General features: G+C 36.3%; 2 long non-coding RNA genes across 3 annotated transcripts in view; one reads left to right on the top strand and one right to left on the bottom strand.

The window, feature by feature from the left end:
- LOC130667310 (uncharacterized) overlaps nucleotides 1-18,838 on the top strand; it is a 37,767-nt gene extending 18,929 nt beyond the window's left edge. For both annotated transcript variants that reach the window (XR_008989823.1, XR_008989824.1), the window contains exons 3-4: nucleotides 1,174-1,516; nucleotides 18,177-18,838. This is a non-coding gene — a long non-coding RNA (uncharacterized LOC130667310). The remainder of the gene's footprint in view (nucleotides 1-1,173; nucleotides 1,517-18,176) is intronic.
- Nucleotides 6,953-25,199, bottom strand: part of LOC130667311 (uncharacterized) — a 150,142-nt gene continuing 131,895 nt past the window's right edge. The window contains exon 3 of the long non-coding RNA XR_008989827.1: nucleotides 6,953-7,499. This is a non-coding gene — a long non-coding RNA (uncharacterized LOC130667311). The remainder of the gene's footprint in view (nucleotides 7,500-25,199) is intronic.

Genomic DNA, 25,199 nt, shown 5'->3' with positions numbered 1-25,199 from the left:
AAAAATTCTTGTTTGGACAATAGTATATTTTTTTCTCAGTGTGAGAGTTTATTTATCTTTGTCAATGATGAAAATTTGATTAGAAAAAGACGAATTATAATTTATTTTTTGTCTTACAAATGAACATTTATCAAAATCCTTTGTCATTAAATGACAAAAGTCTACAAAATCATATTCGAGCAAATAATTCGTTAGACTCTTGTTTCAACGAGGTGTTCGTTAGTATAATTAAAATAAATTCAAATGACTTTGAGTTTTCCCTTTGGTCTTACTCCCTCTCAACTATAACTCACTCCCTCCTTATTCTTTTCTGAATTTTTTTAGTCTCAATCTTCTTATCCTTCTTATTACACACCAAAGTACTGAAAAAAATGAGATAAAGAGTGCAAGTGTAGCCCAGTCTCTTTCTACAACTGATTCAACCGCCTTTTGGAGACTAACGGACTCGCTGCTGATGGCCCTCTTCTTCTACTCGCAAATCCGTTGATTAGTGCAAAAATCCGCTTACAAATTAAATAAAGCCTCTGGTAAAACAGTTAAAAGAGAGTGAGAGTTGTAGGCTGTCTTCGTTCCTCGTTCGTCGTTCGTTATCGTGAAGGCCAAAGAAAAAGATGAAAAGAGTAAGAAGAATAAGAGTAAGAATAAGAACAAGAGTTCGGTTGTTGGTGTATACGTTGGTGTGGGGTGTCAGTGGAAGTATTGGAGTAGGTAAGAAAATGGCAGAGGCTTTAATATCTTAAGTAAACCTGGCTGGGTGGAATAAAGAAAAAAGTAAGCTCTTAGCCAGCCAGACACAAGTTGCGAGGAGGTATAGAGGTAAGGGGAAGTAGCCAACACAAACAACCAATTGAAATGCGAATTTTAAATTTTTAAGATGTAAATACGTCTTATATGCTAACCTTGTTTTAAAATAATAATATTTTTGTTTGCCTTACATCTATTTATTATTAAGTGAATAATCCAATAACTCGTTTTTTTTTCCTGTTGACAAAACCAAAACAAAAAGTTATGCTCAAAAATATATTGTATGTCCAATATGTCGAAAATTAATTTGGGCATGTAATGGATTCGAAACCAAATTGATTAAATAATTATATAGTTTCTAATGAATATATATATATTTTTTTAAAATTAATGATTTATAAAATAGTATTTTTTTGCTTCTAATTACAGGTTTGCTGGATGACCAGAAGGCTTATGTACGAACATGAAACGAAAATGGAACGGTGGAATATAATGCGCGATGTTTAATTTACACGGGATGGCTGTTGGCGAGACAACTAGTGCGGCGAGTTGGCAAAAAGAATCGTATGTGATTCTCTTAATGAGAGTACAGAGTAAAGCTTTCTTTGGGTGATGCGAGCGGTGGTTGTGCCAGCCGCAAAAGACGTATCAGGCGAGCTAAACGCAACGGGCGGTATTCTCATCCTTTATATACATTTATATATATGTATATACATAGAAACATCGTCATCTATACCATGGAACCAGTAGCAGCAAAGGCACCAGCATCCTGGTGAGTATATTTTTTTTGCTGTCTCCACGGGCGCGCCAGTTGCCCTGAAATGCTTCTTGTGTAAGTAAAAATCTAAAGTGACTACCGAGATCTAAGTTTTAATTAGTTTATCTTGGCCGCGTGACTATTGAATATTTATAAGCCCATCGTTCTGCCGGAGAATGAAAGAGTGAGTGAGTGAGTGAGTGAGTAAGAGAGAAAGATGAAAGTGGCAAAGGATGAGGTGGTCGCCATCAGGGGGTTGCCCAGATGAGGAGGTTCACTTTGCCTCGAGGGTGATCAAAGAGTCGGTGGGGGATCTCTTTTGCTTTAAACTCGACATCACCAGCCTGCTCATCTCCACCAGCAGTCTACTCTTGATTTTGACGTCTTTCTATTCACTCTCAATCCTTTTTCAAGCGAAACGCTGATTTTTCATGTGTCAAATAAAAATTCAAATGAAAATTCCTCGACTTTTTTTTCTCTAACAAAGTCAGATTATTCGGGGTCGAATTTGAAATTCCAAAAAATAAGAATTGGCGTGCATAAAAGTCGTAAATTTTAATATTTCCAACGACCGTACATACTGAGTTGAGCTTTTACATACACACTGTGTGTCGCAATATCAAAAGGGATTTTTATGCTTACTCTCGTGTACGAGGATGCATCTAGACGTAGAATTACGACATTTTCTTTTCTTACTTTTTTTTCCTCTTTACTTAAACACACATATATATATAAACACATTCACACACATATGTGCACATGCTCAAACGAATTCAACTAAAATAGTGTTACTCGGGGATTGTGGAGGAAGGACAAGACACAAAGACACTTGTGATAAATTTATCGTATTCAGAAGACCTTTTTCGCGTATATAACTTATATTTGTAGAAACTCGAAGCGACCATCGGGCACCAGATCCTCCTCACTACGCCCTACAATAATAATAATAATAATAATAATAACAGTAATAACAATGATAATTCTTAAAGTGAGGGCAGACCAACGTGATGTGGGATATCGCGAAACAAAAACAGATAAAAGGAAACGAAAATGTGGTACGTGGTAGCATATATACAGTGACAGAGAAGACGTAGGAGGAGGAAAAGGACACAAGGGTGGTTAGAATTGTGAGGGTGAACACAGCGATGAAGAGGCTGTGTAGCAACAGCAGCCGCGAGAAAGACGAAAGTATATACAGAGTGGAGAAGTCGACAGCAACGCGGAAAAGAATCTATGAGTCCATAAATCTGGGGGTGGAAGAACCTCGTAGATGCCAAGTAAAGCGTAGAGAGGCATCGACGGCATAAATTTATGGTTTCGTCATAAAAAGTTTGGGAAAAAAATAAAAAAATAAACCATGAAATCTTTAAGAAAAATATTCAACCGCCTTGGGTGCGATGTTAGTGTCGCGAGCATCAAAAAGATGTTGATGTTGACAAAAACTGTTATTAATTGCTGTTTGAATTGTCGTGGATATGACAAAAAATAAATAAACTTGATTTTTTTATCGGCGAATGGAGAATAATAATATTTGCGAGGGTGATAGACGCGTGATTATTAAATGGACGCTGGCTCTTGATCCCTCTGAATACTCGGGCGTCATCGTCCCCCACCTGCCCTCTTGATCGTCTGTATTATCGAGTTTTGGTCGTCTGTGTGTGCCGAGGACGTGTGGTTGGTTTTGGAGGTTGATATTGGCGGTTGATTATCAATTTTCTACCAATTTGGTTCCACTTGTAACGGCTCGAGCTTTTGTCCCACTAATCATCCCTTGGGTCTCGTTTTACCCTCTCTCTTTCCTCGCAGTTTGTACATTCGCAAGCACACCAGCAACCCCTTTATAATGCCAACCCCTCGTAGTTATATTCACGTTTTCTATCTTGTTCCCTCAGTATGACGATCTCTTCTGCAGCATCGTCGCGATCTGTTTTGCATACTACCACACAATATCTCGTCCACGTACAAGCATTCGCCGTACTTTGATTTCTCTTTTATTTATATCCCGTTCAACCATCTCTTTACTTTTTTTTATATTTACTTTTTTTAAACTTCAGTTTAATTGTCTTTGTCGTAGATATTTTAATTTGGAATAAAAATTAGAAAAATATAAATATAAAAAAAAAAAGAGAAAAGGAAAAAGTGAATGAGAAGACAGTGGTAAGATTAATAAAACAGCATGAGAATTATTTTGGCAGTCAAAAGAACGTGTGTGGTCCGTTTGCGTATGAACTCGTTTCCCATTTTGGTAATGACTTGAATTCCTCCCAAGAAATCAGATCAAAAGTCTTCCCAAATAAATAAGTTAAGTAAAAAAGTTGAGTAAAGTAAAGCAAAATAAAATAAAAGGGGAGTAAGTCTTTGATGGTGTGAGAAGAGGTGCATGAATTACCAAGAATTATGTCGTCGTACGTGGGTTTTAATTTGACGTTTTATTATCGGTGAGTTGAGTCGTGAGTTTGATCTGATTGCGGAGATACGTTGAGTGTCGTATGAATAAGTCGATCCCTGAGAATAACGCCGGTCCACTTTAGTGTCGCTTTGGCGGGTGTAGATCGAGTGCTATAGACAAGGAACTGCGTTGTTATTGGACTTATGACGTTTTTTAAATTTTTTATTCTTGACAATCTATTGAAGCTGCGTAGTAACGAAGGAGGAAGAGAATTTTCATACCAGCGAGCACTCTTGTGCACATCCTCTACGTATACAATATCCGATAACGATGTGAATAAAACAAAAGAATAAGAGAGAGGCGCCGCGCTCATGCTGTACATATCATTCATGCCTAATTGGGTGGATAAGTTTTTACTACAGCCCGACGAGAAGAGAAGAGCTGAAAGAACGCGTACGGTGATTTAAACTGCGATGCCGTAGATGCCTGATTTAATTGGCATATCTTCACGAAATGAGATATATACTCGATACTCTTGGATGCCACGTTTACGTTCACAAAATTGTGGTAATTGATTGGGAAAATAGTCGAAAATTTAAACTAATGGTTCAATTCTAAATCTATAATAAAAAAAGAAAAAATTTCAACTAAAAAAAAAAAACATTTTCTATTCATTTCGTTTATTTATAAAGAGAACAAAACATAAAAATTGGAGGTAAAAATTTTATAAATGCCCTGTGGTTTTATTATAAACAAAAACGATTGAACCAAAAGCTCGAATAAAAAACTAAAAAAACGATTTGAAAAAATTTTAAGCTCCTGTACACTTTTTAATCTATCGTACGGCTCTGTGAATTATCTGCTGGCAATGCAAACTGTGTATTACATGACGCGAATAACGAATATATATTGGTGCAGCGAGGCAAATTCAACGTAGCAGCAGTAGCAGTAACAGTAGCAGAGAGAACAACACAGCACAGGGGGATGAAACGCCGGCCGCTTATAGGATCAGTGATGTGAAAACGCGATGTTGTTTCAGGTGAAGCTGCTCTCACGCATCGCCTGTGTGTTTCATCTCCACACACACACATACACATCATACCCCTTCTCTTGCACATCCTCTTCCTCCTCTATCTGATGCTTTTGCTGTTCCACGTAATTCATCCATTTAATCAAAATTGCAAAATTTTATTTCGAACTATCGATTTTCGGATCATTCTCATGAACTAATTAATTTTTGAATAATAAGTTAATTTAAACTGTATACATCATAGTAAACAGGTGATCAAATCCCGCAGCATAACAACAACAACAGCAAGAAAATAAAAATTAGCTGCCTCGAAATTCGGTTTTGTACCGGAGAAAATAATTATTATTCCACGTACGATTCCTGAAATTATTTTAATGGAGAAGTGAAACTGTCGGCTCGGAAAAGGGACAGAAATGTAAAAGAATCTCCTCTTTTATCTTCCTCACCCTTGACTACCTTCAGCAGCTTCTCATCCTCAGTGTGACCACATTTGAGATGAAATAAGCGAAAGAGAGAATGAAAGAAAGAGTTCAAGCGTCATTAGTCGCGACTAAAAGTGTATCCCGTTAACCGAGACGAATGGGAATTATGATAATAAACCGCGCGACATTTAAACGCGTCCCTTAACGCAGACCGGAGACAGTTATCGCGGTGAGCAAAAGACAGAGATACGAATAATGAGATAATGTCATTAGCCGGTTGACGAAGAAGCTCGCGCTGCATTATCACACTACCGTGTAAAGATATTATAATGTATACTATACTATACTAAATAATAAAAAGCTTATTCTTTAAATACGCTTTCATTTATTATGTGCACCTTCGTCAACTTTGAATTTATATTCAAATGTCTTTTATCTGTCTTTTTAGATTAAATAATTTCACACCTACAGACCCACATACTCACGTCATTCACGTACCACTCTAGTCAAGAAGCTTTTTCTGGACATGTTAAATGCCTTTAAATTAATATTTCATATTTCATATCTTCATTTTCTTATTACAATCACGAATATTATTATAATAATAAAATAATACTACTGGCGTAGCGTCGTAGCGATTAAACGCGACGTGCAAACGGCGAAAATTGCAGGATACTGTTCAAAATTCAGTCATGCTGTCGGCAATAAACACTGTATCACTCCGTTACTCAGCCGCATTAAATGGTTTTCGTCGTCCGCAAGAGTCCGTAAACGTCCTGTTATCTTTACCCAGAAGTCTATCCACCAAAAGTCACATTAACCTGTTACTTAACGATAATATAAAAATCCCTCTTACTCTATTAAGCAGGTAATCATGACATATACCAGCTATATTTTTTTATTTAATAACTGGAAAAACATTTTAATGTGTATGAATAAAAAAGTATTAAGTGAGAGATGAAAAATAGAGAAATGAGACAGAGTTTCATCATATCCTGCATCGAACGCGTTGACGGATAGGGGGGAACAGACGGGGGTGTGTAATGGGAAAGCCATGCACGCTTCGAGTTGCCCGCGTGCTCTCGCCACCCGCATAAAATTAACCTGCACGTTCGTTCGTTTTAATTAACGAAACACCGCGGGAGCCGTCGGATGTTCCACTAGCGAGTGACTGAAAGAGAGAAAGAGAGAAAATGAGAGAACTAACCAGCCAATGAACCAGCTAGCCAGCCAGCCAACTAGCAGTATGTCCGGTCATCGGCACGATCCATCGTATATATATCGTGCGATCGCGAGAGGATACGTGACAATTATTGCGCGTCGATTATTTACCACTCTTGTTTTCTCGGATTCAGTGAGTAGGAAATCCCGGTATATACGTATGTACTTTTGTTCTGTCATTTTCACTTGATGTTTAATTTATTCCGCATCTATTTACTTTTTATTATTTTTTCATTCTGTCTATTTATTTTCATTTATACTCGTTGTTCGAGGTGGAGGTAACTCTGAAAGTAAATTTTGTTTTACACAATATTTATTTATTTTTTACAATTATTTATAACAAACACAATCACGATCAATTTACATATCATTATCGCTACAGTATTTACTTTTTATAAAAATCGTGTGGACTTTCGTCCCGAAAAATAACCGGAATACCTGATGTACAAGTTTGTGTACATCAGCGAACCGAGAGTCCAGGTTAAACTTTACTCCCGGTGACCTCTTGGATAAAGTGGAATAACCTCGGGGACCGTGGCACGATGATGGCTTTATCCATTGGCGAACTTGTCTCTCTTCGTGTTCCCTTAATGTCCGTGGTTATGTGTAGGCGCCCGCGGAGGCGCCATATCCACCAAAAGGTAGGCCAGGAGACTAGGGAGGAGGTGAAGCTGAAGAGTAAGTAGTGGCATGCATGCCGTTGGGACTGCTCGACGACGATCTCACGGGGTCATCCAGTCACGGAGTTAATTAGACGTTGTGCTTCCAAGAGCTCACGTGGCACGAGCTCCAGATATCAATCGGTTCGATGAGAAGAAGAAGAAGAAGAAGAAGAAGAAGGTGGACCTCTGGATGTGTGAGACTCTCCTCGGACTCGGGTGGGTCCACCACCCGATCGCTCAACAATCTCCCCCATTCTACGAAGTCGTGTATTACCTGCAAGTAAATAATTCGGCTTCTTAATTTTCTATATCCAAAAAAACTTAATGATAAAACTTGGGGTAAATAATTTGTTTGGTTTGTTGTTGTTATTATGGTATTAAAAAAAACTATATATACATAGATATATATTAGTAACATTACATTAGCAATTTTATCTCATCGGTTTTTTCTCTTGTTACCCTCATAGACACATTTTAGGAGTCACTTACTTATTCACCCTCAGTTGTAAGAACCAAACGACCTTAGCCACCCTGACGATCAGTCTACAAGAGTCCTTACACTGCTATGTATCTCGTTCACCTTTCACGCATCAATTTACGCCATTGACGATTATTTATTGACACTCTGAAGAGTTCATGGAAAAAAATACTATTATACTTTTGCTTCTATGCTAAAAAATACTTTAATTATACGGATACAAAAACTTGATTAAAAAAAGCTCATTGACTTGGCTCGTCCATCAAGGCCACTTTAAAACTACTGTACGCCCAGCCACATTATCCTCTCTTCAACAGTCGCAACTTAAAGAATCTTACTCCATCTGCAATTAGCCAGTGACATTTATACGACTCAATTACGCCCACTCGCAATCGTTAAATTTAAAAGTCTTCATTTTCATTTCTCTCCCTCTTGATTTCAGTCCTCAAAGGAGAATAAAAATGTAAGCTCGATGTATCTACAGCGGTCTTGAATAAAACGTTATTTAACCAAGAATAAAATAAACAAAATAACTTTTATAACGCGATGTAGTTCTGATGCCTGTGTGAAGATATGTCATTACAAGTTGATAAAGAGTTGTGAAGAAGGACTTGTGGGACAAATTGCAGGTTTTTACAAACACATAATAATATAATACTATATTCAGTTCTCTGTACTTGAGTTAGTTATGTACGTGTATGAGAGGGTGAAGGTAACGAGCGAGCGCGACACGATTTAAGGGATGATCTAGCTCCTCCAGCACTTGACTCGAATTCGCTTTGCCGTTAAGGACTTGTACTCATTGTTTTGTGTCTATTGTGTGTGTCTATGCACTCATACACCACTTGAGTCATACATGCAGTTGGTATACGCGTGCATATATAGATAAAGAGAATGAGAATGAGAATGAGAAGGAGAAGTGAGAGTAGTCTACCAGTGTAGAGCAAAGAGAGGTCTTCGTGCAGAGGATTCAACCCCCATCTCGTTGGTTAGAGATGGAAGCAATAGGGATCAACTAGTATGCAAATCGCATGTAAATATCGTTCCTCACTCTACACCGAGTCCTCCTCCCCTTCATCTCCACATCCACCTTACTCTTGTATCTCCATCTACCTCGTCTTTAGCTCAGCAATACCGTGATTTAACCTCTCTGTCTCCTTTTCGATTGTCTCTCACAAACGTGTACCCAAGTAAAGAGAGAAGAAATCAAAGCCGCGGGGACAAAGCGAGACCTGAATCGTCTCATCCTCTTTCCCTGCCGTTCATCGTTTCTGCCCTCTTTCGAACATCGCGTAACCATCTTCGACCACCTCTGCCTCTAACCAACCACCCCCTTTTTCACCAGCACCCTCTTGTGTCCTCTGCCACCGCTGCCGCCGCGACCCAGACGTTTTCTCATTCCTCGTATCTTTTATTTTATTTTTTTCCTCTCGTTCATACTCTCAAACCATTCTTTTGTGTATCTATACTCTTTCTTTTGCTGGAGAAGAGAACTACGAAAGAGCTAGCCTGCCTACCAACCAACCAACCAACCAACCCTTGGTAAGCAGTAGACTTTTATTGCGTTCAATTCCCTCCAATCGAAATGACGCTGCAAGTGTCTGTCGTCTGTGTCTCTTTACTTTGCTTCTACTGAGGTTCTCGTTACACTTGCTACTGCTTTATTTATATAGTCAAGGGTGTAGAAGCTTGATGAGAGTGTTAGTCAGATGTATGTAGGTCTACTTGTGTCTCATATAAGAGGTTGAATCAAATTTGAGGTCTGAGGTGATGTAAGCTCGGGTTTGAAAATGGAGAGCACTCGCTAATTGGGAGATTAACATCGTGCTTTGTCACATGGCTTTAATACTGTTAATGTATACATTTATTTTATAAATATCAAGAAATAAAGTTTAACTCTATTCTTTTTGTAAGTATTAATGCATATGAATCCCCGAAATTAATGCAAATTACTCGGACGATTTTGAACAAGTCAGATCAGTTCGCTGGGTTCTTTGTCTCAAGTTTTAACGCCCAAGTATTAGTACTCGGTATTATATAGATATAGACATAAAGATCTGAGGGGCTGTCTCATTTGCCAAAGCTCGGGAATTGTCGACGAAGAAAGAGAAAGTCGAAGTAGTAGAGTCTGCTGCGGTACGAGTAAGACCTCTCTTATTCTAACTCCCCAGGTATTTTCATCTTATATTCCTCAGTCCCTCTGATACTGCCGGGATTACTTCGCAGTCCTCGAAAACTTGCTAGGTACATTTATTGTCTCTCTCTTCTTATTAATGCCACTTTACTTTAGTCATAGATTCCAAAAATACTTGCTCTTTACCCACATGCTCTCTATGTTCTTTAATTGGATTGTTTTAAAACATATCATTGATATTTATCTACTTTTTTTTCATTGCTTAAACATTTTTACTTTCAAATGCAACAGTTTGAAAAATTTAATAAGTAATGGTTCGAAATTACGAGTTAATTTTCTAAAAAGAACATTTTTTAATAGAGTGTATAATTGTTTTTGTCGATTAAATTATTTAATAGTTAAAGAAATAAGTAATAAGAAGGATGTCTGAGATGATTATACTTATGACTGTGAATCCGAGCATCAGCTTACTGAGGTATTCTCTATGCAAAAGAGTTGGAAAACGGATAACCACAACTGGCGTTGTGGAAAAGAGAACAACGAATAAGAACAAGAATAAATACAACCCAACGAATGAGTATATATGTATAAATATATAAAGAAAATCTAGTTGGGGTTGGTTGAGAGCACGTTTTAATAATGTCTTCTCTCTTTCAACTGCGTCTACTCAAAACGAACAAGTAGTAGAAACTGAAGCAGAAGAGGGTAAAGAAGAATAAGAATAAGAATAAGAATAAGAATAAGAATGAGAAGAAGTGGTAAAAGTTTAACAAAGATTGTGCCAGATACTTTTAATTGCTATTCCTCCAGCCATACTCGCATTTCTCTCACTTATTTTTCCACCACGGACCCAAGTTCTCAAGTACTTTGGTACCTTGTGAGAAATCATAGAGAACAAGAGGGCGCCAAGTATATATATATATATATATATATCTATATCTATCTCTATATACACACTTGTATACTTCTTTACTCTTTACTCATACCTGCAAGTGGAAGACATTATTGTCATCAAGAAAACCTCACACTACTGTGTGATTTTATCGCTTCTGTATCATCTTGACTCGGTTATAGAGCACGAGTGTATATAAGAGAGTAAGACTAAGAAGAAGCTTTGTTATCTCGTGCTCGAGAGAAGATCGCGTCACCAACTCGACAAAATTAATGGCACCGACACGACGAGTAAGCGCTCCTTAGTCTCGTCAATTAAACATCCTTATACTCGTTTTTATTTTTACCTTTTACTCCTGTCTCTTTTGAGTATTCCACAGTTATTTGTCATATTTCTTTCACTCGACTTCATGGCCAAAGTCTAACAGTTGCTAAATATTTAACTTAATTTATTTTATACCAATAAATTATTTCTTCAGCTCAAGTGTTAAACATATTTATCAAAGTGTCAATGAATTTATTTCATTTATTGTGACGAAATTATATATTATTAATGATATGTACAGTGAAATAAAAAGTAAACGCTGGGGGCTATCTGGCACCTTGAACAATTTAAGGTACACTATTTATAAACTCAATGGTGTATGTACACGAACGTTCAGCAGACGTACTATGATGATGCATCGTTATTGAAACTCACACACAATATAACATCGAAGGCTTATAAACCGGGGCGCGGATAAAATTTGGAGTCTAAAAATCAAAACACATTAATCTCGGCCACGTGTCGACGATCGTGTGCTCGTAACAAAACACGATGCTTTGTTCTCCCGACTACATTCAACTGTAGTGTGTTTTACCCTACACACAAAACATTAGACTAGAAAAAACATGCGGGTCGCCGTCCTTGATACCGACTATTCACTACTCCCACTCCGATTTTTAAACTAAAAAAATATTAAATGAAATATAGTCATCCGTAAAAAAAGTAACATTTGATTCTTAAAAGCCTAAAGTTAAAAGAGTCATTAAATTCAGGATTGCAAGCGAGCGTATAAGTTTGTCGTGTCATTGGAAGTTTATCTGGACGATGACGTAGAGATATTTATACTTTTGACATTAGAAAAGTCATAAAGAGAGATATAATAATCGTTCAATCATTAAATGAAATATTTCTGATAAAAGGTGGATTAGTGAAACTTTTCATCTTCCTCTGAATTGTTCATCTGGCATGATCGATTCGGCACATGGAACGGGGTCGTGCCATGACCGGTCTGATGCTACTGCTGCTACTGCTGCTGCTGCTGATCGTCAATCAACGATAAATCGAGACTACACGCGTGGCCTTATGACGGATAAGATCAATGAGCTTTTTCTGGGTGCTGGAATACTCGATATATATATGTTTTCTATACTCTCTCTTCTGTCTAAATTTAGAAAGAATGGTGTGATGTGCATTATTATAAAGAACAATCTCAAATCCCCCGGTCATGGATTTTCGTGTCCCTCTTTTTTTTTTTTGTGGAATACGTATACTATACCATTGATGCGTCAAAGGGTATTTAGCAATGGAGGGTCAATTTATCGGGGTGTGATTTCCAGTCATACGAGCAGCAGGAGTAGCTTGTACAGCCAGAGACGTGTGTTGTCCCTGGGGCCAGCTCGTCAACGCTGTTCTACAGTCACTCGGGGATTTATTCCCGTGATGGACATGATAAGCAAGATTTTTTTATTTTACACATCCATAATTACATCAACTCTTTTTATCGCTCATTTTTTTAACACTACTCTACAATTCATTCCATATTTTCAGAAAATGCTTCTAAAAAAATTTTAGTCTTTTTCATCTTAAAAATTATGTATTTGAAAATCGGAACGTTTTTCGTGGAACGAAAATAAAAATTGAAAATCTACGGGATCTAGATTTCTGAAATGTTTCACACGTCAGTCGATAATTCCAGGCCACCCCGTACTACCCCTTGAGTCACTTTTAGATTCAAATTATATAAATTATTTTCATTTTCGTTGCGTGAAAAACGTTCCGATCTTCAGGTCCATTTAAAATCTTCAGTTTTCGAAGTGTAGTCGAAAATCGAAATGTTTAGATTTTGAAACGGAAAAATAATTTTTGTTTTGAAATATTGTAGTAATATTTTAACTGATGTTTTTTTCATCTGTGGGAGAGTGCAGGGAAGTAAAGTATCAGAGGATGTAAGAGACGTATGAAGAATAAGTTAAAAGTAAATTTAACATGAAGACGCATTGCTCCTAGTTATCTAATTCAATTTGGCAATATCATCCCCTATTGAGAGAATAAATGATTACCGTGAAGATATGAAGTTATCTGGTCTCGCGGGACGCGTAAATTGCCATTACGTTACTCTACGAGAACTTGCGTAGCATTCATATCGGCTCAACAGAGAGGGAATAACATTTACTCGAAATTTAAGTATCATTTCACTTTTCCCCTCTTTCTTTTCATTTTCATTGAGCTACGAGCCCTCAATTATTAATTACATAAAGCCTCAGGATACATTATCGCGTATAACCATCACCACTATAATAATAATATTTAATAACCCAAAAAAATAAAATTAATACGGGAACAATTCCTCGAAAAAATAACAATAAGATGAATAATCTTATCAATTCATTCATTATTTTTATCAACGCATCATTAATTTTCATTGGTTATTTCATTTAAGGTGTGCGTTATACCCAGTATATATATACATACATAATAACTAAGAATATATAAGCGTTGAGAATAAGTTTAGCATTGAAATTTTACTTTCAATCGACTTGTCACGCCGTCTCACATTTAAAATCAACCAAGGGGAACGAATAGGAGAAGAACAAGAAGTTGCGGACATCGAGTTTTAAAGATCTTCTTAGAGAATATATAAGAGTCTGCTGATGGTTCTTAAAAACTTTTCTACTTTGGACGTCGATGTGCTTCGCACTCCTTTCTCATTCTCTTCCTCACCTCTATTCTAAAGAATATTCATTTTCACAAGAAAAAAAAAAAAAAATAAAATAAACCTTCAATGAACAGGTTTTATTCTCATATATATATTTTTTATTGCTTTCGAAGAACAGTAGAAGAAGTTACAGATTTGTATGCGATGTATATCACTGCTGCACTTGAGGGGACAAAAAATAGGGGTCGTATTTAGATCTATGAAAAATACAAGAGCCATTGTATTTTTTCTGTGGCTAATTCAACTCTCGCTGTCATATCTCGACTGGTTACGGTTAAATAATATTTCTTGTGTTCATACATAACAGATACATGTACTATAAATATATATATCTGTATATTTTTCTAAATAACTTCCTTCTTAACGTGAAGTATAACTATGACTGCAACTAAAAATATTATTTCTTTCGGGCAAGTAAAAATAAATAAACAAGACATCAAAGTATACGTCAGTAGATGTTACTCGAGCAGAGTCGTGTAATGCTTGGGGAGGCATTTCCTGGTGGCCGATCTCCGTGGGAGCCAGCGCAGTCTGTCTGATCCTACGCCATCATCTTTCGTGATCTAACTCGTCCTCTCTATATATATATCTATACATATATACGACAGTAGCAGTACAGTAAGTAACTTAGCTTCTCCCTAATTCTCTTCCCTTTCCCTCCAGCACCTCATTCGCAATGACAATTTGCGAGTCGTGCAACAGTAGATTTGATCTTTGAGCTCGTAACGTTTCTATAAATCCGCAGATTAAGTCTTATTCACCGGCGGCTATTCATTTACAACAGAATTAAATAATATAGTCAAACTACACAAGAAAGCAAGACAGAGTGACTTTAAAACATTTAGAGTCACTATTCTCAGAATTACCATCAACAACTCTTTCATTTAACAAACAGAAATACTACTACTACTACTACTACTACTTTTACTACATTAACATTCATCAACTTTGTTAGCAAATGAATAAATAGTCGTCAATCATCAGTCACCAGTCGTCAGTCGTCATGTCATCAGTAATTTCATGCAATCGATCTTTTAGTTAAACTATTATTGTGATGCATAGTTCGCTGAATATTTTTTGCTGACAGTGACTTTACTTTGCTATTATAATTTTCTCTTTCAGATGATATTCTGTGCTATGCTCTATACTGGGCACTCCTGGAGCGCAGCTTTGGTCTCAGCAGCCAGAGTTGGAGACCAGTGGGGCAGAAATATATAGTGCTAGTAGTTGTTCTTTTGCTGCGTCCGCCCTTACCCTTTTATGCTGACATAAATATTGCTTATGCCGGCGTGGTGTCGCTGTTTTGGTAACCGATAGAGTATTGTGCTCTGTGTACTAAACACTGAGCCGTGTGTACCCGGCAAACACGTGGGCCACGTGCCCACGTTGATCCCGTGCTCCTTATTCCTGTACTTTGTAGTACTAACTCTCATGTCCTCTCTGCTCATTTTTGCAGCCTAACCCTCACGGGAATTACGCAACCCAGTACTAGTTTTAGTTTGTCTGCATCTGCGTGCGTGTGTGTGTGTGTGTGTGTGTGTGTGTTACGGTAAATGTCAGAAAGCTACCGGTCACGCAGAAAAATCTATATCTTGGTGACATCGCGGTCGTTTGGTGACTGTGTGATATAAGTATATAGGGTCGGCGATGAAGCAAAAGTCCGGCTTTCATTCAAAGCCAGCAAACACACGTGCATCACTTTTGCGTCATCAAACTTTATATTTATATATATTTATAAACATCAGTTCTGATTGATACTTTATAAGTAAAATTAGACTAGATTTGTGGTTAAATAAATTTTTTTCTACAATAAATATGATACTGTATCGTAAAAAAATGACGAATGCGTTAGAATCTTTTTTGGCAGATAAAATTATCCATGACCGAGGGGTTTGTCGTTTATGGCACACGCCATTACCTCAAATGTCGGTGTGAGACCATCCAAAAATCGTCAAAGTGAATGTTTCCTTGTGTGTATTGATATAATAATGCCGAATTGTTATAACTGCTATAGAGCGATCGATGAAGACGTGTAGAGCTAAACTAGTAGAGTATAATAGTGTAGGAGAATAAGTGGATGATGATAAAGGTGAGGGGGATTTACGACGACGCCCTTCATTCGAAAATAAAAACTGCATTGTCGGAGCGTTGACGTACGGGGAATAATGTCTAGCGTATTATATTCGCGTTAGCAACGTAGGTGGCTCATCGAATTCGTACCAGGCCGTGGTCAGCCCCCGGCTGATGCTCGTCAAACTTGGACCATCAATAACCGGTTTGACAGCACCGAAAACCGTAACGCGAGAGAGAGTAGTTGATACATTATTACAACCTTTCCATGTGCAGGAAATTCAACTTACCCACACCCCTCTTACTTACTTTCGTTTTTTTTTTTTAATTTAAAACTTTTTTTTTTTTTTTACAAGTATAGAAAAAATATATAAATAAAATAAACAACTGTGATTGCTGCTGATTTAATAATGTACATGGCAAATTGTTCATTTTTTGTTGCTACTTAAATTCTTTAATGGAGAAATGGATGAATAAATTTTTTACTACTTAGTCGACAGGTTTGCTTTTTATTTAAGGATGAATTCTTATGCAGATCTTAGAGATTTCTCATTTCTACTTAATGAAAAAAAAATTCTGTAAGATTTATTTAAGTGTTACAGCTAATCTCGTTATTTAAGATGATGAATCTTAACGGGTTAAAACGAACCATCGATCAATTTTTAAAAACATTCAAGTATTTATCGGCTTTCACTGTTTTTTGCAAACTCAATTAATTTTTGTTTCAAGTAATTAATGAGTACTGTACTTATTTATCTGATCTGTTAATATTCTCAATCTTTATTTTTTTAACTTCCCGCTAAGAAAATTGCAAATTTTCAAAAAAGGGAAGTTATTGGTTTCGGTCCGATTTTCGAAAATCGAGTTTTCATCAGATGTCGACGTTTTGAGGTCCTAGGAAGCTATTCTGACTATTCCCGGGTGGACGTCCGTGTGCGTGTGTGTGTGTGTGTGTGTGTGTGAACTTTTTTTTGTCCGACGATATCTTTGGAACGGATGAACCGATTTGATCGTACTTGGTGGCGATCGAAAGAGCTCACCAAAACTTAGTCTTGATTAGATTTTGGGGTAAATCGGCCATGTAGTTTACAAGTTATACAAAGAATAAGAATTAAAAATTTTTTTTTATTTTAGTTTTTTATTGATTTCTCAGAAACGACTTATACGATCAACTTCAAAATCTAATCAGCTCTAGAACTCAATAAAATACGTCGATTGCCGCCTCAACCATCAAAATCGGTCAATTCATTCCTGAGATATCGTGGGAGAAAGAAATGCTAAAATCGGTTTTTTTTTAAAACAATGGCACACTAAAGTATTTTCGAGCTCGAGGAGCTCGAAAACAGCGGGAAGTTTTGGGGCTGGCCCGCAGGGTCAACCGATAGACCGATTTTTTTTTTAATATTTAAAGTAAAATTAGCCTAGAAAAAATTTAATTGATCTTTGAACAATAAAATTAATTATTGTTTGATATCTTAATTGGACTAACACTGGAATCCACAAATAAACTGGAGTTAATTAAGTCAGCCATTCAAATATCATGTTTTTAAAAGTAAGAGTTGAATAACGATTTCGTTTTTTTAAAAATAAACTACAAAGATTTATATGGAACGATAATCAGAGAATGAAAATTGTTCGTTTGGAAAATCGCTGAAGCCACGAGACGCCGGCGAAAAGAGTGCGCGACCTACCCCCTAGTCGAAAAGTTTTGATATGAAAAGTGAGATATCTTGCACTGTTCTTCGGACATATTCGCCGACGACAACTACAACTACAAGTAGGATGTGCCGTATGGAGGCAGCTCGAGATTGTCTGCGCCACCGACTTCGAAACTTTGTTGATCTATTGGTTTACTGCACACAACTCCAGAGTTTGTGGTACCCCTGGGTACCACACGACCCCGACGACCGGTTCCGCGCTTCCTCAGAGCTTCGCTTTACCAGGAAGTTCGGCAATTTATTCACCTTTTTTCCTCCCTCTCTCTCTATCTCTCTCTCGTTCTTTTTTGTATCTGCGTCTGTCCTTCGGGCATTGCGGATAGCTTTTTATATCAATATGCCAGTCGATTGAATAGATATAGGGTATCATCTCCATTTCGGAACCTCCCACTGGTCTCTCTCGCTCTTGTGTGTTGATTTCCCTTTTTTATCTTTTCCTTTTTTCGACATAAAACAGCCAATGAAACTTCCGACAATACGCGAGTCGTTCCGGCAATCGTCTCTCGCCGTCGGCGGTCGCCAGCATCCGCGCACGCTTTCCCATATTTTTCTTTCTTTTTTTCAGCATAACATACAATACTCTTTTATTTACTTTGCTCAATCTTTTTATAAGTATCAGCACGCTAAATCAATGAAATATTACTTTTTAATCTCCGATTTCTTTTTTTTTAATTTCCAGCCCTCATTTTTTTCACGGAGATTTCTTCATGCGTTCGAGAATAAATGAGATTAAAAATTCTCGATTGAAAATCAATACCAGGGGTTCCGAAAAGATACAGAGATAGAGCTTAAAAATACACGTGGTTTTGTGCGTACACATGACATCTATCTTCATCCATCAACGATAGCCACTAGTGAATTTACTTTGATGCCTTTGGTTATAAAATCTAGATTAATTCCCGAGTCGAAATTTAAGTCGTAGATTCAACGTTTTGAACGTTGAAATCGTAGATTCAACGTTTTGAACGTTGAAATCGTAATTTGAACGTATTGAACGTTGAAATCGTAGTTTGAACGTATTGAACGTTGAAATCGTAGTTTGACCGTATTGAATGTTTTAAAGGCGGCAACTCAAAAGGTTCAAACTCTTTCCAATAAATATTTACAAGTGGGGCCAATGATTTTAATTTTAATTTTTTTGAACGAAATTTCTATTTGATTTTATTGATATATTTTTTTTTCTTGAAAAATACATAAAAAAATGAACAATTAAAAAAAAAAAAGTTGATTATCACAATTTTTACAAATTTTCAAAAAAATTTATAAATTTTCAAAAAAATTTTGATATTCAACTAGAAATTGTGCACCAAAAATGAAATTGCCTACTGAAAAAATCCATAAATGAGCTCCAAATCTTCAACATATTTTTGAAATGCAAATGAAAATCAATCTGATAGTTTTCAAAAATCTCAAAATATCAAGATTGAATAAGAATTTGACTCTCAAAAATCAATCTCAATTTAATAACTTCCTTAGTTCCAATCATCTGTGATTTTATTAGTTGATTGAATAAGCAAGTATCTAAAAATTAACTCAATCAAACTTTAGGAAAAGCTTTTAGCTAAATTTAGCCCATAGGTTATTTTTTACGCATTGGTATATGTCATTTTTTCGTAACTTTTAATTTTTACTATGGATCATATATTTTTTTTAAACAGTTGAATCTATATTTTTTACGTTCAATACGTTCAAATTACGATTTCAACGTTCAATACGTTCAAATTACGATTTCAACGTCCAATACGTTGAATTTACGATTTGAACGTTCAAAACGTTGAATCTACGACTTAAATTTCGACTCGGGAAGAGGATGAAAATCTACGGCGCCTGGATATGGTGAGTTATTTTAATTTACTTTTAAAAAATATTCTCCGTTCGAGGCTCGAAAAATAGTTCATTATTCACTTTAAAAGTCGCAAATGTTCGTTATATTTATTATGAATGAGTCATTTGGAAAGAAACGAAAAAAAATGACAATAAAAATTCTCATTACTGTCGCAAGTGCTCACCTTTACTGTACATCAAAGCAATAGTGTATACGATCGGGCACCACCTCCTGACGATCATTAATTTCCGGACAATAAAACACAAAGCCCAGTGTCGCGTCCACGGCGTGAGAGAGGCACGCCCAATTCTACAAGGGAGTAAATGTCATTTTTATCCTCGTCTCACACTGAATCGTCGACTCATTCGTGTTTGCCTTTGGTATTTTAGAGGGGGCGCGCGCCTCAGTCATTCCGCGTATAGTTAAGTATCTGAGAACACGAGAAAGAGTCAACGATAGAGATAAAATTATATAACCATTCAAAATATATGACTGGGACAGAAATACGAATGGCAATTGATGATGCTGGATATATAATAGGGAAGTCCCTATCATTGTCCAGGCCACGTGTCGAGGTCCGAAACAATCCCATACCCTTATCTTCCTTTCTCTCTCTTGCTTGATCGTTCGCCGGCACTCGCACCGTACCGCGAGCTTGTTTAATTGATCTGCGTGATCCAGCATCCACTATCGGGTAAAAAAGCCAACCAACGCAATCTCTAAGCACCGTGGAAACACCAAAGGGTTCATATGTATGTATATAAGTACACAAATACATCCATAGCATTCAATAGTTTCTCCCTGTTGGGAATTGACAAAAGAGTCTATTGCCTACTATACACTAAATACACTTCGCTTACGCTTCAATACACCGGCAATATATATTTTGATTCGGGACAATAACACATCGGCACGATTCATCGCTATTAGAACGTGTGCCTGCTAAATTTAGATCCTAACTATTGATGGTAACCAATCGCTGCAAAATATGTGCGACACGTTGCACCAAAACACGCGTGTCCAACGCGTGATGTAGACGCAAATCGCAAGCCTTTAATTGGATGCAAAATAAGTGATTTCTTTTTTTTTAAAGCTTATCAATTAATATCTTCACGGAAAAAAATAAACTTTAAAAATTAGTGTTCGAAATTATAACCCGGAACCCGGATGTCAATATGGGGAATTTTAACATTCCAAATAATAAATTTTATAATACGTGTAGTCAATTTTCTAAGTATCAGTTACGGTTTTTAAAGTACAAAGAGTATTTTTTCTTGCATAGACAATAAATTTTTATACTTATTCTGTAATTATTCACGTTTTTTAATCATAAATGAAAAAAAATTTAGAGCGATCATAAAGCACCCTCAGTGCTTTGGCGCTTAAGGTACGTGTGCAATTACTATTTAGAATGATAGTATTTACTGATCACTTTATCATTTTTTTACTCGTCGTTCTCAATTTGTATAGTTTATTTTTTTCCGTGTTCTGATAAATGACCTTTCAAAAATTTTGTTGACCTAAAAATTCTACAATTGAAAATTTCAATTAATTTATAAAGTCATATTTAAGTAAATATGAAAAAGATGTAGTGTCAGATAAAATGCAACATCGAATATTTCGCGGCGACGTGTTATGTGGCCATACGATTGGAAACAGGTTCTATGAGAAACTACCGATTGTGTCTCCCGATCCTGATCAGCAGTAGCGATGCAACCAGCAGCAGAGTGTGTTGATGGTATTCCTCCTTGGGGATACATCGTGCAACGACTTTTTCATACTATATACGCACAACAATCAAGGTTGTACGTTTGTACGTTTATACATATCGGTTGGTTTTCCGTGTCCCGGTTTTCGCCTCCTCTCTATTCCACATCTGTATCTTTCTTGATTGCTCCAATGTTCTCTCCTTCATTTCTTCCACCTTCTTCAGCTCCTCGGGCTTTCGCTGTTGCACCATGGTATATACTTTATTATACGTATTTTTAATTCCAGTCGCGTGCTTTGGAAAAACGCCCGTAGTGCACAACAACAATTTAAGCTAAATCACTATTATTCAATCTCAACGTCCGGTAAAATAATTATTTATTGCGATGAAGACTTTCGCGAGTAACGAATTCCTTTTTTTAGTTTACGACAGCCATAATGAACACAGGTCAATGATAACAAACATTTTTCTGAGGAAAGTAATTCATAGAACTTTTTTTTCATCAATTCATCCAAATACACATTAATTTATACAAAGAAAAAAAAATCTCGACTGAAAGTAATTATTCTTGATTCAAGAATTTTTTTTTGAAAAACTCAATTTTCTCCAATAAAATAGAAATTTCCTCTGATCAAGACAACCCGGGTCAAAAAAATAACTTGATTTTAATTTTTCTGACTTATTTGACTTGCTTTTGACTGCTATAATTCTTTTGACTTGAATATGACTTTTTTAACTTAAAAATTAAGTCAAATAAGTCAAATCCATGACAACGAGACTTTAATTTGATTTGGTTGGCATAAATGGGTACTAAGTAAGACAACTAAGTCAAAACCGAATGAATTTCCGTATCTTAAAATATGAAAACACATTTGATTTTGACTTGCTTTTGACTAAGTTGTCTTACTTAGTACCCATTTACCATTTACCCCAACCGAGTCAAATTAAAGTCTCGTTGTCTCGAATTTGACTTATTTGACTTAAATTTCTAAGTTAAAAAAGTAATATTCAAGTCAAAAGAATTATAGCAGTCAAAATCAAGTTAAGTAAGTCAAATAAGTCAGAAAAGTTCAAATCAAGTTATTTTTTTGACCCGGGAAATTCTCTTGGCTTAAGAAAGTCTTGACTTTGTTCCTGAGAACGTTTGTCTTCCAAAATATTTTTTTGACTCAAGATGACTTTTTTCTGTGTACTTTTTGTTACATTTGACTTGAATTATTCCGACTAGATGTCTTTAGATAATTCACTCTTTTTTCTTTAAAATTTTGGTATTTCTATAAATCAAAAATGCTCAATAAATAGACGACAAAAAAAATATTTTCCATCATTAAAATAATTTTTTTTCAGTCCTCTTTGATATTTTCTTATTAAATTTCATGAACTCATCATAACTTTAAAAGTTTTTGAGTTTGAATTTTTATTTTTGTCAATTCGATCGATTGCTATTTTTTTTTCTTTTACTGTGCATACAAAATATTTTAGACTAGAATTTAATTAAACAAAAAGAAAAAAAAGTGTAATAACTAAAAACATCTAAAGATTTATTTTTTTAGTAACATTCTCTCTCTGAAGTTATTATAAAAATAATCAAAGTTTCCTGATGGCGTGGATTGGCCGGAGGTCTCTTCTCAGAGTATATACACGACATCAGGTCGAGAAAGTCGTCGCGACAGAGAAAAAGTGAGTAGAGGGTACAGAGTATAGGGTGTAGGGTGTAGGGTGTGTAGGTGGATAAGGGTGAGTCTCTCATCGTCCTCGTTGGCGGTAGATGGTAACTCTGATGCTTACGAGAAGGGTTTTCCTTTGGACTTTAATTCGCCGTGCAGAGGCTCGCCTCCGATCTCCCAGGCCTCGTTACGTTTGACAATTATGCGTTAATTTGCACCTAGCGATACTTCAAACGGTTTTTATTCATTGCGCGTCGAAGCGAGTTACGAAGAAAGTAGTTTCGCTATGTAATACAACTCTCTGTTGCGATGTATAAAGTGTCGAGGCCAGTCATCTCATCACCTCCCCGTGTCCTCTTCTTCGCCCCCTGATGATGCTGGTAGCGCCTCGAGATGAGATAAGTCTCAGAAATAAAAAAATAAATAATAAATAAAAAGCATCACGTGAGAATGTCAAGTACTGTCTCTGCACAAGATTTCTGCATCATAAAAACATTAATATATCACACAAACTCCCACATCACCTCACGATGTTCATAATTCTCATCCTGTCAAAGGACCAATATGATAATAACGAGTCTCGTTGAATGTGTAACGACTCTCTGCAGAGAGACCGGACTTTACGTCATTAACTTTAATACGTTCTTTTGATTTAAAAATATACATTTCATCCATCTTTAAATACATCTCTTGATATTTGGTGAAAAAACATGTAAATACGTTTCCGTTACAATTTTTTGTCATCATCACTTTTGATCCTACTTAAAATATTTACGCATGTATATTTTTTTACTCAACTCTACATACATGCATACATTTTTTAATTTAAAAAATAAAAAATTCAAAGGCATTGTTTTTAAAGTGAAAATAAATTCATTGCCCTAAAGCTTGACAGCAAATAAATTTGCGTTGATTTTGTCAGTGAACTAATGAACTCCAAATCCGATTGCTTTATCCCTTCGAATAACACACAAAGCCGCGACAAAAAAAAGACAAAGTAGCAATGAGCATTTAAAAAACGACAAAGCTCTGCAGTGTATACAGGAGAGACTAGAGTAGAGTGAAGCAGAGTAGAGGTGATAATCTTGGATAGTGCGAAAAAGTAACAGATTGGAAACCACATATATATATAGACAATGAATTCGGTCAGGGTCTTTTTGGTGCTCGCTTCACTAGCGTCACATTAACGTCCCCCCGCGCTGTACTATCCGAGCTATTAACTAATGCCACCCTTGTTAGAACGGGTCGTAACGCCATACGCCGCGTGGTTGGTGTGTAGTTGCCAGTCAGTAGTCACCAATCACCCATTTTTAGCTATCAGAGTGTGCGAAGGTGTGGATATGCCCTACGTACGTATTACTGGATGCTTTGTGTACATACGAGTGTGCAAGCAGCCAGCAAGGCAACCAGGATATCCCCAAATAGAGGACAGTAGTTTAAGCCTTGATATATCACCCGTCGACACTCCCAACTTCTGTCGCCGTTTTGTACCGCTTTTTTGTCTGTCCCTTTCACCGTATAACACCACGAGTACGACGACTACGATCTCCTCAGCTCCACACTGACCATATGTCCACGCGATACCGCACCACATTTCAAACCCTCAAAATGCTACAAATCGGTTTATCCTTTCTTCTCTTTTTCTTTTTTTCTTTTTATTTATTACGATCGCAATTTAACGATAAAAAACAAGAACCATTAAATAAAAGGATTTGTCTTGTAAGATTAGTCCTTCTCGGTACTTAATTTAAATTGTCGAGAGCAAATTGCTTTAGGCGAATTTCAATTTTCTTTTTTGATCACTCGTTAGAAAAAAAAATTCTATTCTACATGGAAAGAAATTTTCTTCAAAAATTACCGTTAAATCCACTGTAATCGTGGGACATAATGCGGCGCTTTTATTTATTATCATTTTTGAAATAAAAATTACGAAAAAATTTATTTATTTTGGGGTAGACTTCATAAAATTTATCGAAAACCGAATAAAATTTACAGTAGACTACAGTAAAATTTGTTGAAAAAAAGTTAAAAATTATCTCACTTACCGACAAATGATTAGGTCATATCATTCGTCCCATGATTACCGTGAATATAACGGTAACGTTTAAAGAAAATTTCTTTCAGTGTAATAAACAATTTATTTATTTAACTTGGTTACCCGAGTCGAAAAATCCACCCTCATTTCAACCGCCTAAACCTCACAACTAGTGAGGTTTAGGCGGTTGAAATGAAGTTTAAATCTGAACTCATCAAATGTAATTTTCAACCTCATTACAACCTCCATGCTACATTTATTTCCCTTTCTGCAGGTAGGAGGTTGAATTGAGGTTGAAATATAATCTCAATTCAACATCTTTAACCTCAAGGTCGAGATGGCTTTGAGGTTAAAATGAGGTTATTTCAACCTCATTTCGACTTTATAAACCTCTATCACAAATATCAAATGACCTTTAGCTTGCTCTTCATAATAGGTACGATTAATTAATTTATTGATAATGATTA

Source organism: Microplitis mediator, chromosome 5, assembly GCF_029852145.1.
Source record: "Microplitis mediator isolate UGA2020A chromosome 5, iyMicMedi2.1, whole genome shotgun sequence".
In the NCBI taxonomy this organism is placed as follows: domain Eukaryota; kingdom Metazoa; phylum Arthropoda; class Insecta; order Hymenoptera; family Braconidae; genus Microplitis; species Microplitis mediator.
This window is presented reverse-complemented; position numbering and strand designations above follow the sequence as displayed.